General features: G+C 41.9%; 1 protein-coding gene across 1 annotated transcript in view; it reads left to right on the forward strand.

Moving 5' to 3' along the window:
- Nucleotides 1-672: 672 nt before the first annotated feature.
- Nucleotides 673-13,199, forward strand: part of mgat5 (alpha-1,6-mannosylglycoprotein 6-beta-N-acetylglucosaminyltransferase) — a 103,190-nt gene continuing 90,663 nt past the window's right edge. The window contains exon 1 of the mRNA XM_088930244.1: nt 673-820. The gene's annotated coding sequence lies outside the window, so the exon portion shown is untranslated. The remainder of the gene's footprint in view (nt 821-13,199) is intronic.

The raw sequence follows: 13,199 nt of genomic DNA on the forward strand, positions 1-13,199 counted from the left end.
TACACAACCGTGTCCAGTGTCACAGTAGATATACAACAGGGGAGGTGGCGTGAAAGAGAAGAACACTATTATCGTCAGGTTTTTTTGTTTTAAAAAAAACCAATTCTGTAATTTGTTGTTGTTTTTCTTTTTGTCCTCCGGAGAAAATGACTTCACCCGTGTTTTGGATCGGAAGTTTGCATTAGGGTCCTCGGTGATGAAAAGCGCTTCGACAAACAGAACCGACGGTTTTTCTCCCCGCTGAAGTTGCGGACCATCTGTGACAGGGACTACCGCAACCGGCCACCTAACCCTCCCACGGCTGCCCCGTGTGGATACCAACAACAGCGACGACCGCGGCGTTTCCGTCACTTTCCTATTGTTTTTTTTTCTAGTGACGCAAAACGCTAACGAAAAAGAACAACAACCAACCACTGCGACTGGACGATTAAATCATCGTTTATTCCGGTGCGTTTATTAAACGCGTATTATTCCCACACAGGTACTGCCGTGGTCTGTTTCTGTGGCCAAAAAAAAAAGCGTGAAGATTTAGCAGCAGCAGCAGCAGCAGCAGCAGCAGCGGCGGATGGTCTCCACCGGGGGAGCCCCCGCTGTCGTTTCGTTTTTGTGCGCGGGTGGCACCACCGCGACGGTCCCTAGCCGGTTTCCGTGTGTCACCGCGGCTGCTGCGGAGAGGGCGGCCGCTCGGTCTAGCGGAGCAGGAGCCTCTCTAACTTCCTTCGGCGTGTTTTTGTTTTGTGTGTGTGTGTGTGGGGGGGCCTCCGGGCTCCGGGATCCGGACGGGCGTGGGGTTTCAGGACTGAACCTGCTTGCCGGACAGGTAGGTCCCGGTTGTCGGACGGCTGTCCTTTCCTCTCTCCCCCCTTACTCCCACCACCTCTCCCTAACCCTGGCTCCGTGAATAGGAGAGACGCAGTGTTTGCGCCCACCCCGTTCATACAGCCCCGTCGGTGCGCTGCGGGGCTCTCAATTGAAGGCAGGGAATTCACTACGACGAGATCCACGCCGGATGCCGTCTTATTTTTTTTTAACTATTATTTGTTTTGTTTTTTTAAAAAAGGGCAGACGTTAACAGGAGGGCGGTCTGGTTGGGATTGAGCGGTCTGTGTGTCCGCCTGGGCGTCTGTGATCTCCTTGGCTGTCTAGCTGTTGGCTCTGCTAATCCTTGAGCGCTAGTTTCACCTCAGCCGCGATGTTGCCATTGAAGTGACGGGGGTGTGTGTGTGTGTGATACAGTGTGTCACACCGGCCGATTGAAGGTCGGTGTTACTTAATAACATCTCGGCGATCATTTCACCCCGGTCCGAGGGGACGGTCTGCTCCTTGTGCGCGATGCGTGCTGCACCTGTGCTCATGTCCAAAAAAAAAAGCCGTAAGTGTGAAAATAAAGTGATATACGGTTCGTTGTTTTTTTTTTAATTTTACCGACCGACAGCCGGCGTGTGTCATGCAGCGAGAGAAACCTCTCCCCGTCTTTACTTTGTGTAGCGAACCCGTCGTCTACTGAACGTTGGTCTCCCCCTTCCTCATCGGTAACTTCAAAACTTTTCACGCTGAAAGATGAGCTTTTCGGTATTGTCTTTCCGCCCTCCCCGTGGGACATGTCCGCGGTGCATCCAGGGTTCGGGGTGAGCAGAGGCCTCGCTAACCGGGGTTGCTGAGTTTATTCCGGTTGTTGTTCAGGTTTTTATGGAGAATCGTTGTTTATAAATACGGGGATAATAGAAAAATAAATTATGTCAAATAATTCAGAAGACACGTGTTGTCAGATTTGGTGATCAATGACGTGCGTTTTGGGTGCTTTGTGGATGTAGTGCACGAAGGCTAATTAATAGTGTTTGAGATGTATAGGTAGATTTATGTGTGAATAGTTATACATGTGTGGGTGTGTATGTACTGTAGAGTGTCTGTGTACTGTCCTGTGAGTAGTAAGACTTTACCTTCGTGTTCTGAATCCAGCGAGTTTTATTTTAATTTTTTTTCTGGCCTTGCTTGCCAGGGTGGGATTTACCTTACAGATCTTTTTCGGGTTGTAGCTTCACTTGTTGAGTAATTCTGCTCTGGAAAGCGGAATATGGGAAGACCTTACCATACCCCTGACTGAGGTCTCGCCCTCCAGCTCCCCAGCACCAGGGCCTGCTACATAGCTCTGTTGCTTAACACTCTGTGGGATAAGAAGACAGCAGTTGTCTTCAAAGGGAGACCAAACCTGTATCATGTGCTGAATTCCTTTGCAGGTTTCTGGGTGCCGAAATGCAGACTTTCTAGATACAGATGTAGAATGTAGCCATGTCAAAACTTAAGCAGTATCGCCATAAGAGGTGGCAAGCCTCAGCACTTAAAACACTTAAAAAAAAATGATAAAATATCGATTTTGTTTTATTTATTAGGGCAGCCTTCTGCTTATTTGCAAATGACAGGAACCGTTCCCTTAACTCTGGATTGCACTGTGGGTGGGGGAAAAACAAGCATTTGCCTATTTAAAACTTGAGTCGGTCAAATGTCATTGAAAAGGTTTCCTGTTAGATGTCAAAGCATGATCGTGCTAAAGGCGTTTGAACCAACGAAGGCCTTTAAACCACAGTATAAGAAAGTTTTGTTAGGGTTGTAATAGTTTCCGAATTTGCTTTGTTTGACAGCGACATGTCAATATCATGGCAGTAAATAAGTGCTTGTGTTTTAAAATATTTTTGCTATAACTTATTCACACACATTTGCTGTTGAACTAGATTAAATTAGTTTATTCCATCCGTCCTTTTTGTCAGACTGCTTCTTCCATTTCAGAGTCACAGGTGACTGGTTTAACAAAGTGAAAGGTACAGCACTATTAAACAGGATCCTAAACTCTGATTGTGAAGGCTGTTGCTGTTATAGGACCCTTGTGCTTGGTAGTGTAGAGGTAAGTTGTCTCTGAGTTCCAATTTCATGACAGAACTCTGTTCCAGTGATCCTGATTCACTGTATGATCATGACCTTTTACTGTATATCACTTGGTTTAAGGCTGACATCCAGACATTTCTAAGGAGGCCTACATTTGCCTCATAGTTGATCAGTTTGTTTGATTTGTTTGAGGCATAGTTGTATCGTTAGAAATCATTCACTTCATTTATAGTATGTTCTGTATACTATATTTGGGCAGCATGGTGGCACACTGATAAGCATTGCTTCCTTGCAGTGCTGGGGTCCTGCGTTCAGCTCAGGCCCTGGGGTGCTCTCGGCGTGGAGTTTCGGTTCTCCTCCCGTGCTCACGTGGGTTTGCTCCCACTGTCCTGAGACGTAGTGGTACTGTAGGTCAGTTTGTTTCTGGAAAAACTGGCACGGGTGGGAGCGTGCTTGTGTTTTCTCTGTGATGGACTGGCATCCCATCATGGGTGGATCCTGTCCTGCTTGATGGGATAGGTTCCGGCTCGCCCACAACGCGGCGTGATTAAAGAGGCTGGAATATGGCTGGCTGGATGGATAATATTATTTTATCAGTTTAGTTTGCATAAAGATCTCCATTTATTACCGGTTTCATTATTGCAGTAGCTAACTGCTGAATAGTGAAAATATAAGGCATGAATGTATTTTACTGTTTCTGATTTATTTAAAATTAAGGTGTACTTTACGAGTCTGACATAAGTACAGTAGACATGCTTTGTTTTATTAAGATAGAAATAGTGAAAATATAAGGCATGAATGTATTTTACTGTTTCTGATTTATTTAAAATTAAGGTGTACTTTACGAGTCTGACATAAGTACAGTAGACATGCTTTGTTTTATTAAGATAGAAACAGTTGGTCTTATCAGGGAGGTGACTAGGACTGCCTGGGTTCAGAAATTGAATTTCTGAGTCTTAATGATTATTGCTCTTTTGTGCTGTGTGCTGATGAGTCTTCGAGTGCCAGAGAGTTTATATTTAAAAAACGCATCTCTTCCTCTTCTAGATGTAAAGGTGGGGAAAAAAAGAATTTGTTTTTATGTAAAAAAGCCGGGCTGAGCTGAAATGAGTTGCATTGAAACACAAGTAGTCTGCAGGTGATGTGGAAACTCAAAGTGGGCGATGCATCACGCGTTACTGGTTTTATTGTTTCACTCTCAGCTGTGCCTCTGCTTTCAAGGAAGTTCACATTGCTTTTTTTCTAAAATGTTTTTTTTTCTTTTGTGAAGAACTTATAATAGCAGAGTTGTGCATTGCCATTTTCATGTCCATTCGACACTTGCACAATACAGAAGTGCATGTTTTTATGAAGAAAAAGCCTTTTTATAAAAATAATTTTTTTTGTGTTCAGCAGGAAGATGTTTCTCAAGGTTGGGCTTCACTCGTTCGATTTTGTACTCCCTCTCCCTGTAACAGGAAACTGTTGTGCTCGTTTCGTAAGAGGAGTTTGTTCACAGTAAATAGGTGCCCAGTACTGCGGGAGCAGACATGATACTTTTATTTGCGGAAGGGTGTTAACATTACAGCAGTTTTTTTTATGAATTCATATTTGTCAGCTTTATTTAGAATTTTTTCCAGTGTTATTTGTCACTTTCATTCAATTGTCACTTTCCTGAAATGTGCTGAACAGTTAACCTTCAGATAATCTTCACCTAGACCCTCTGGGCTGATAATGTAGTGTGTTTTATGACATTTTAAAACAATGTTAGGTGATTTATTGACCAGTTAAAATGGTGACTTTCTCCTGGTAGTCATCCTCTTAATCAAGGCTTTTTGACTCTGCGCAATGGAAAGGGAAAGGCATACAGTTCCTTAATGCCTGAGTTGTGTACCACCACTGTTTGCAGTGAATTAATTTTGTGCCAAACAGATGTCAAATGCTGTAAGAGAGGAGTGACAGTATGATTAAATCTGTAGCAGTATAAGACATGAGAGGCCATTGGGAATGTTGTTGGAGTACCTGGAAATGTGCTGCAGAGTTATTTGAGAACTCAGAGCATATTTGAGAATATTTATTCAATGAAAGGACCTGTAAAAAACAGTTACAATTGGTACTTAAAAATGAATGCATTTTGGCAAATATTTGGAAGTCTACAGTTAATGAACATATCTTTGTTTTTATTGCATTAAAGACTTAAACAGTATGCAGATATCATGGTCACAGCGCACATATATATAAACACCCTGGTGGCAAGGTACTTTTTACAGGGATTAAAAAATGAAATTGTCTAATTATGTTTCCCAATTTTAGTCTGAGAACCAAAAAACATCAGAGCAGTGCCGTGCGAGAGTAACTGAAGGATGTAGCTGAGAGATCACAGGTGCTGTCTAAGCAAATGAGTATTGAGCAAGTGCTGAAAAGTGGTCAGGGAACTAGCAGATTGGTTTAGACAAAGAGAGGTGATAATGAGGGTGTTTAATTGGACAGGTGTAGCAATAGGGAGCCAGTGGAAAGACTGCAGTATTGTAAAATAGCATGAGAAAAGCAAGGAACAAAAATGACAAGGTACTCGGCAACATTTTAGATGAGCTTGATAGGTGGATAGCATTGGTAGGGATAGGGTTTTTGTAAACTCTATGTGGGAGGAAATGAAAGAACCCAGGGGGGACATTTAGCGAGAAAACAGTAGGGGACCCAGGAATGAGCCGTGGGGAACACCAGTGGAGAGATCGTAAGAAGTGCAGTGCACTCGTTGCATGTAGATGTGACAGGTATGGTCAGCTAGGAAGCAGAACCAGAAAGGAGCACAGCCAAATTCCCTGCAAGTTTTGAGGAAGAAATGGTGAGAGGCTTCTGTGTAAAAGGAAGACTGGATTTCAAGTCCAAACACTCATTGACTTTCTTTTATGAGTCATTTCGCTGGAGATTTTGTTTTCATTTTTTACAGTTTCACAGTATTTGCACTAGAGGTCTTAAATCCAGTTTCCTCTAAAATGTTTGAATTAACTATGTTCAGTAAAGAGTCTATTTTATCTTCTAAAGAATGTTCCAAAACACAACGTGTTAATTGTGAATGGTCCAAGTCACCTAAGAAATAGAAATAAACCTGCACAAGACATGCCTTTACATGCTTGCTTTCTAAAGTGGTCTTAAGAGGAATGGGCAATTGAAATACTCCATCTGATAGATGTAGCTACAGCACATAGAGGAACAATTTCAATGTCTTTGGGAGAGAAATCCGAAAGGAATGTATTGTGCCTTTAGGAATCAAATAGAAAAAATAATTTTTACTAAATTCCAGGATTCAAAACATATTACAGGCTTTGTTGTGAAATAAACCACAGATACTTGTCTCATTGTGTATTGTGTGTGCCCTGTGATTTAACAACAAAACAGAAATATTTTGACACATCTCTCTTTGTTCTGAAAGTACACACACACTGTACATGGCACAGTGGTATAAACAAAAACAAACCTGTGTCTGTTAAAAGAGAGGCTTAGTTTGATTATTGTTTTTTCAAAATGTCCTGTTTTGAGGGATCAGGTTTATTCTTGCGTCCGAGTGCATTGTAGCTGCGAGTCTCCAACTCGCACTGACACTTCTTGACTTCTCATCGTACAGTAGCTGTTGTCTGCTGTGAGGCCTCAAGGAGTAAATTCTTGCTTTGAAAGAATCGACAGCGATGGCTTAACTCATAATGTGGCAGTGTAATTACACTACTGGGGTGCAGCTTTGATCCACTTTTTATTTCATAAAGAAGTCTTTCAAGTTCTTGATCTACAGCATCAAGGGGATTATAAATCTGCTTGAGAGGAGTTTTACTCCAGTGGCACGTTCATCTGGCAAGAAATCGTTTGGCTGCATCGCTAGGCACGGAGAAAGATGATGGAGGGAATGGCGCAGTGAGGTTGATGGATGCTCTCCAAGGCAGCAGAACACTAAGTCATTCAGTGATTAAAAGAGTCGAAGCATTTCTGTCTAGTTGACACGGCTGTGTTAAATAGTGCTTGAAGCTCTAAAAAGGAGTAAAAACGCGGTGCCTTCTGGTCCCTTTGGTTACCTTTCAGAGGTTTCTCTGACTGCGCTCAGCAATGAAACAGAACTCTGGCGGATGCTCTGCTCACCGTGCTGAGCTGAGTCAGTGGACAGCAGCGAGAGAGAGAATCTGTTTAGAAAAATGGTAGCGAAGCATGTGTGATTTGTGATTCTGATTACATTTGGAGAGACGAGACCTACTGTACTGTGCAGGTCGATCGATCTGCTTGGCGGCCAACACTCCTGTGCGTGAAATATGGACACCAGCACAAGGAGGGCCTGGTTTTCACTTCCTATCCTTCTACCTAAAAAGGATTTCATTTTTGCTGTGCCATTTGCTTAGGGCAGAAGACATTCAGGGCTGCCCTGTGGTTTAGTCTGGCAAGTGATTGAATCAGTAACCCACTCAAAATCTTCCTAAAATTACAGGTGTTTCTGGTTCAGAGCAGCTTCCAGAATGGGTTGTCCCAGATCAGTAATACATGCTGATTCGAAAAGGAAGGGAAATAATTATGGGTTATTTATTGCCTACAATCCACTGTGTAAATAATGATTACAGTAGTTATTGAATGAGTCAGTATTCTTTTATGCAGAAGGTCATGTTTAATTTTGAGTAATTGTTCCTAATGTGGAATTAAAATGCTCAGTTCCCACCTGAAAGCGTATTCACTAGTATTAGCATTACTATATACATATCAGTCAGTACCTGTCTTGTTAATTAATTATTTAACTTTAGCATCAAGATGCTAATACGACAGTGAAATTTCTGAATTGCTTCAAGAGGTCAAGTCATGAGCCTGGTTCTCTTCAATTGCTGATAAAGGACATGATCACATAACACCTTGCCTGGGATTGAGTCTAGGTGGGGGGGGAGTCCATCTTGTGCTTCAAGGTTTCATGCCTCCACAGTGTCCCAGCTTGTGTCCTGTGCCTGTCAGGGTGTGCTGTGTGAAGGCTCGTCAGGATGGCCCAGGGATTAAGAGGTTAATTGTAATGGGCAGGTGGATGTCTGTTGTAACTTGAACTATCACCCCTGTATTTACATAGAAGCACAGGTACTGAAGACAGGGGAAAAAGCAGTAAATCTGTACAAAGTGGAGGAAAATTAACCTAAACTGTCAGAAGTACTAGAATAAACAAGTGTTTTGGGCAAGTGTGTGATCTGACACATTCCAAGTATTCAGTGTGCTTGAAAAGATTTTAGTTCAGTTTATATTCAGTTTCATTACACAAAAGGTTGTGATTTATTTTGTTAAGAATGTACAGTAGTTGCAATGACAGTACAGTCTATTCATTTTTGAAAGATACGAGGGTTTGCGTTCTTAGGCATTTAGTTGTTGTTGTTTTTTATACTCCAAGTCTTCTTAAGCCATTTAATAGAATGGTGTTTATGAAGCTTTGGGCTGCTGGCTTTTGAAAATGGCAGTATTGGTATCAGCCTGGAGACATCAATGTTGTTCAACCTCTGGCAAGTACTTTGTTTCTGTAGATTGCAGGGCCGTTAGGTTGTAAAGTCTTGGATCAACAATGTGCAGTCTTATGTAGCCACTGTCACTAGACCACAGGATTGCTGTTGAAATTCACATGGAAATTAGAACAACCGAAATAACCTCTGCTTTCTTTTCCAAACCTCAGAACCGATCTAAACAATACTTACATAATCAATGCATCAAAAACGGGTTAATTATAACACTGACAAAGCAATGAGGGAAATTTACTGCCATTCTGCAAATGATGGGTTTAAAAGTAAAGGCATTACATCCACTGTACAATACTTCAGCATGTCCAATCATGTAATTAAAATAGTTCAATCTAAAACAAAAGGACTATGAAAAATGCTGATGTAGAGTCAGAGACTTGAGTCCCTGATAGTAATTCACAGGAGACAAAGCCACATGGATCTCTCCGAAGGCGAACTCGGAAGATATGGCAGTGCTGGGGAAGGGTGGGTGGGGCTCCTGACTCCCACCAGGAAGGGCAGCTCCTGGGTGAGGCTGCTGCAGTTGTATCCATGAAGACTTCGCTCGAATCAGCCCTCCTGATTAAATGAGTCTCCAGGTCATCATTGTAAATGGTAGATTCTCAGCCTATTTACCGAGTCAAATCCTATAGCTACAGTATATCTATATCTGCATTGTGAGGTTTCAGGTTTGAAGCCAGGTTAGTCAGACTCTCCTGAGTCAGTAGAGTATGTCTTTGGTGGTCAGTTATGCATGTCCCACGTTACTGGAACTCTGTCCTGTTCCTTTTTTGCTGTTGCTTGGATAATGCTGTGTTTTTAGTAGCTTTTCTTCTCAATTAATCTAATTAAACAATTTGAATGAGTTATAGTCATTGCAATTAATATAAGAAGCTATTAATCACTCTCACTTGGTGATTGTTTTAACTCATGTTTATCAATGGTACAATGGGTTTTTCTCTTTAAATAGCAATCTTACAGGTCTTAAATTTGTTAGAGTTTGTTGTAAATGGTTTAAATGTGACATGGCTTTCTATACTTTGCAACCGTTCTTTACTTTGGAATTAATTAAAAGGGTACTGCACGTCGCTCAGCATACCATGAATGGTTTCTTGAAATGAAAGCTTTTTCTTGGCTTTGAAGAACCAGACACATCTCCTTTCTGTGCTTATAATAACACGCACGTTTAAATTGTGTGTTCCTCAAAATTAAAGGCATCATTTAAAAGTACACTTAAATACGTTTCAGCATGCGCTCATCATAAGGTACACACAACACAACCAGCCCTGTAATCTTGGAGGCAGAGATTTGCCTGTAAAACATTTGCAGTGAAACAGATAAACCATCAGCGCTGTTATTTTTCTGCTGTTCTTCAAACCAGGGAGACTGCAAACAAGACCTGCAGCATGGTGTTTCTCCAGATTACTAAATACGCCTGTAGAGTTAATGAATATGAAGTGTGTCGTGTTTTTAGATAAGCTGACAATCAGTGCAGTAAATAAGTTGGTTTGTTTTGCATTTGCCTTACCTTTGGGATTACATTTTTTCTCCCCATAGTAAAAATTAAAAGCTACTTTTACTGGCTCTGGGGATTTTAAGCAGAAGGCTTCTCTGTTACAGTAGGGATAACTGGCCTGTTGTGGCAGCCAAGTGTTCATAGAGACATCGCTTTTCCGATACCTTGATGTGCCTCTCGGAGTGAAGGAAAATTCACCAGGCATTGGATTGTTCCCACTAATGGGGAACGTGAGCTGGGTCTAGACTGCTGTGAGACAGGTTAGTTTTCCCTGCAGCTGATGTGTCATTTCAGTGGTCATCCTGCTGCGTGCGAGAGAACCCGCAGGGTCCCACACTGGCTGCCTGCGCTTGGCTGAGAGCCAGGGGTGTGAGGCTGCAGTCTGTGGGATTATGCCTCCAGGTCAGGAGTACCTGCAGCCCTCCTCGCTGGCGATAGGCGCTTCTGATCTTGGGTTTTTGAAATGAAGTGATCACCAGGAGCATTGCAGCGAACTATTTCTGCTCCGCTGAATACTGAAGCAGATCGCCAACACTGTCCTGTCCTGCCTTAAGCATGTTCGTTCTGAGAAAATGAAGAGCTGACCTCACACTGAGATCAATTATTTATTTACGTTGTGTAACAAACGTCTGTGTAAATGTATCCCAGTATCAGGGCTTTTCATTATGTGGTCAAAGCAGCCGGAGGCTGCATAACGTCTGATCTATATTTTAAATTTACAGCCTGGTCAGAAGGATATATACTGTGTATCATGGCCTGACGGTGGGTGTTATACTGTAGGTAGCCATTATAACAGTCAATTCTAGTATAATTTAACTATGATGGGTCAAACAGATGCTGGGTTACATAAGGCAACTTAAAGATCATTTGTTTTTTAAAATTACTTGCTTATTTGATAAATACTTGAAAAGTGATCCTAATCTTTAAAAAAAGCCATTTAGAGTAGATGTCTCCCCAGACTGGACACCTGGGCTTGTCAGGTATGTTTGTATACTGTATATTGCTCTTGTATAGTGGATTTGTCCAGGCTGATTGTCCTCCTTCAGAGTACCAACAGCACTTCATTTGCAGGGGAGAACGGAACTGGCCTTTTCTTTACAGCTGTGTACTCCTGTTGCTGTCTGTGAGCAGGATCTGTAAGAACAGTTCAGCTGCCATTAGAGCTACTGTACTTACAGTAAATAACCGTCAGGACTGTGGATTAAAGAGCCACTGTAAAAATACGTATAAATCCTGTAACTGAAATATTTAAAGCAGTAATATCACAGAGGTACAGTATTCATTGCATTTTTGTTTGCAAGCTGCTCACATGTAGCTGTGGTTAAGACAAAGCAACACAATTCAGGTGCTCTTCTCCTGCTTCTTGCTTCGGTGTGCGCAGCGCAGTAGTCGATGGACCATGCTGAAGGCGCGTTGTGTTGTGTAGCACAAACTCTTCCCCTCGAGGAAATCCGCATGTGGGGTTAATAGGGTTCACACGGAGCCTGTGACAGATTAATAGCTAAATTCCCAGGGCTCGGTTCACTGGGCACAAGCCCTACAGGGAAACTGTTTCACAATGGCAACCATCATAAAAGCTGAGAAAAGTCAGTGTGATGTGAAATAATAGTCCCCTTTGGAAAAGAGAAGGAGAAGAAATAACAGTTCCTCTTAGACAGTATTAGGGGTTGTTAAGTAATTGAGAGCCTAATATTTAAACTGAACAAAAGCACCTAAAATGCAGGATTAGATTAGTTTGTAAATTCTGAAAGGGAAAAATGTTTTCCCAGTGATGTAGTTTTAGATGAAGTCAATTGAAGGCAATGATGACATTCTTAGAGGGGGGAAAAAAGGCAGGGGGATTTCAGATTCCTTCCTAATGGGCGTTAATGCTGTGCTTTTCCTGTTAGTGCTGCTGATCTCCAGTAAATGGGGGCTGTGTGGTGAGCGTGGTAGACAGGCAGACGTGACAGTCACGTGTCTGAAGCGCGCCCACAGATATTAGAGCTTGGTGCAGTGCGCGGCACTTCTCAGACCTCTGTGGTCTTCCCCTCGGCACATACTCAGCCCTGTACGCGAGAAGAGAGCAGGTCTGTTAGACAGGGCTGAAAGTTGTACAGGTTAAAAAAAGTACAGGTTTTAAAAACATACTGTGCAAAGCACAGTAAAGTGAACATAGACTCCACAAAGAACTGTATGGTTCAGAGAGTGACTTTTGAAAAAAAGATTTCTCCAGCAGATTTCTCAGCCAGCTCTTTAAAGGTCAGTGCCCACTTTAGCGTCCCTCTCACTCACTGATGAGTCGGGTGATCAGCTGTGCAAGTACTGTAGGTACAGGGTAAATTGACTCAATAAGTCCCACTATGATTAAAAGTAACCAGAAACTATTTTACCAAACTAAATGTGTTACTGAAATGAAAAATGATTGGATTTTAAGCAGCTTCTGCTTTGATCTTGCATAATATGGGAGGGAGCTGTCTTTTGAGTGATATCACTTTAGACGTTTTTACTGCTTTCATTGAGGAGTGAACAAAACACAAAAATACATTAATGGTGTTACTCTGTTTAAACAATGGAGCCACTGTTAGCCTATCCTTTCTGTTGTTTGAAAACAAAAACAAGCTTCTGTGCTGGTTACCTGAAATAGAAGTATACCAGGAACCTTTCACATTTATGATTTTCTGCATGAATGTCTTAAGAATGTTTCTTGGCAACTTTGCTGATAAAGGATGTTTAAAGAAAACTGCACTCGAGTGCAAACTATATTGTGTGTACATAGCATGAGTGTGCTAACTAGGCAGTGCTCCCAGGGGATGCCTCTTGTTGCCAGGTCATCCTTTCTGTGTGTGTTTGTGAGACGGTGATGATGGTACAGCAAGCTGCTGGCCACCATCTTGGCCTTCTTGTTGGGCTCAGGCCAACATCCAAAAGAGAGGAAATTTTGTCTTTGGTGTCACCATAGAAAACGGCAAAAAAATTAACACAACATGAAATAAATGCACATTAAAAACAAACAATAGACCTAGACATGCAAAGTTGAGGAGTTTTCATGTTGTTAATTAAATATTTAAGGACTGATAGCTGTACTATTACACAATGAAATGGAGCTGGCAGCCCTAATAAAACCAATGTTCAAACTTTGTTTACTTTCATCTCAAATCCCATGATATTACGGGTGTTTTATTGCATGAAGCTTCATGATATCGTTCCAACGATCAGTGGAATATAAAACAATAACAAGAAAAACGTAGGCCGCTTTTTTCCCCTGGAATTTTCTTGTAATATGTCACAATGAAATATTGCACCACTAGAAAACCGATGTTTATAGAACAGTTGGTTTCTTCTTT

Source organism: Atractosteus spatula, chromosome 13, assembly GCF_055471065.1.
Source record: "Atractosteus spatula isolate fAtrSpa1 chromosome 13, fAtrSpa1.hap1, whole genome shotgun sequence".
Classification (NCBI taxonomy): Eukaryota; Metazoa; Chordata; class Actinopteri; order Semionotiformes; family Lepisosteidae; genus Atractosteus; species Atractosteus spatula.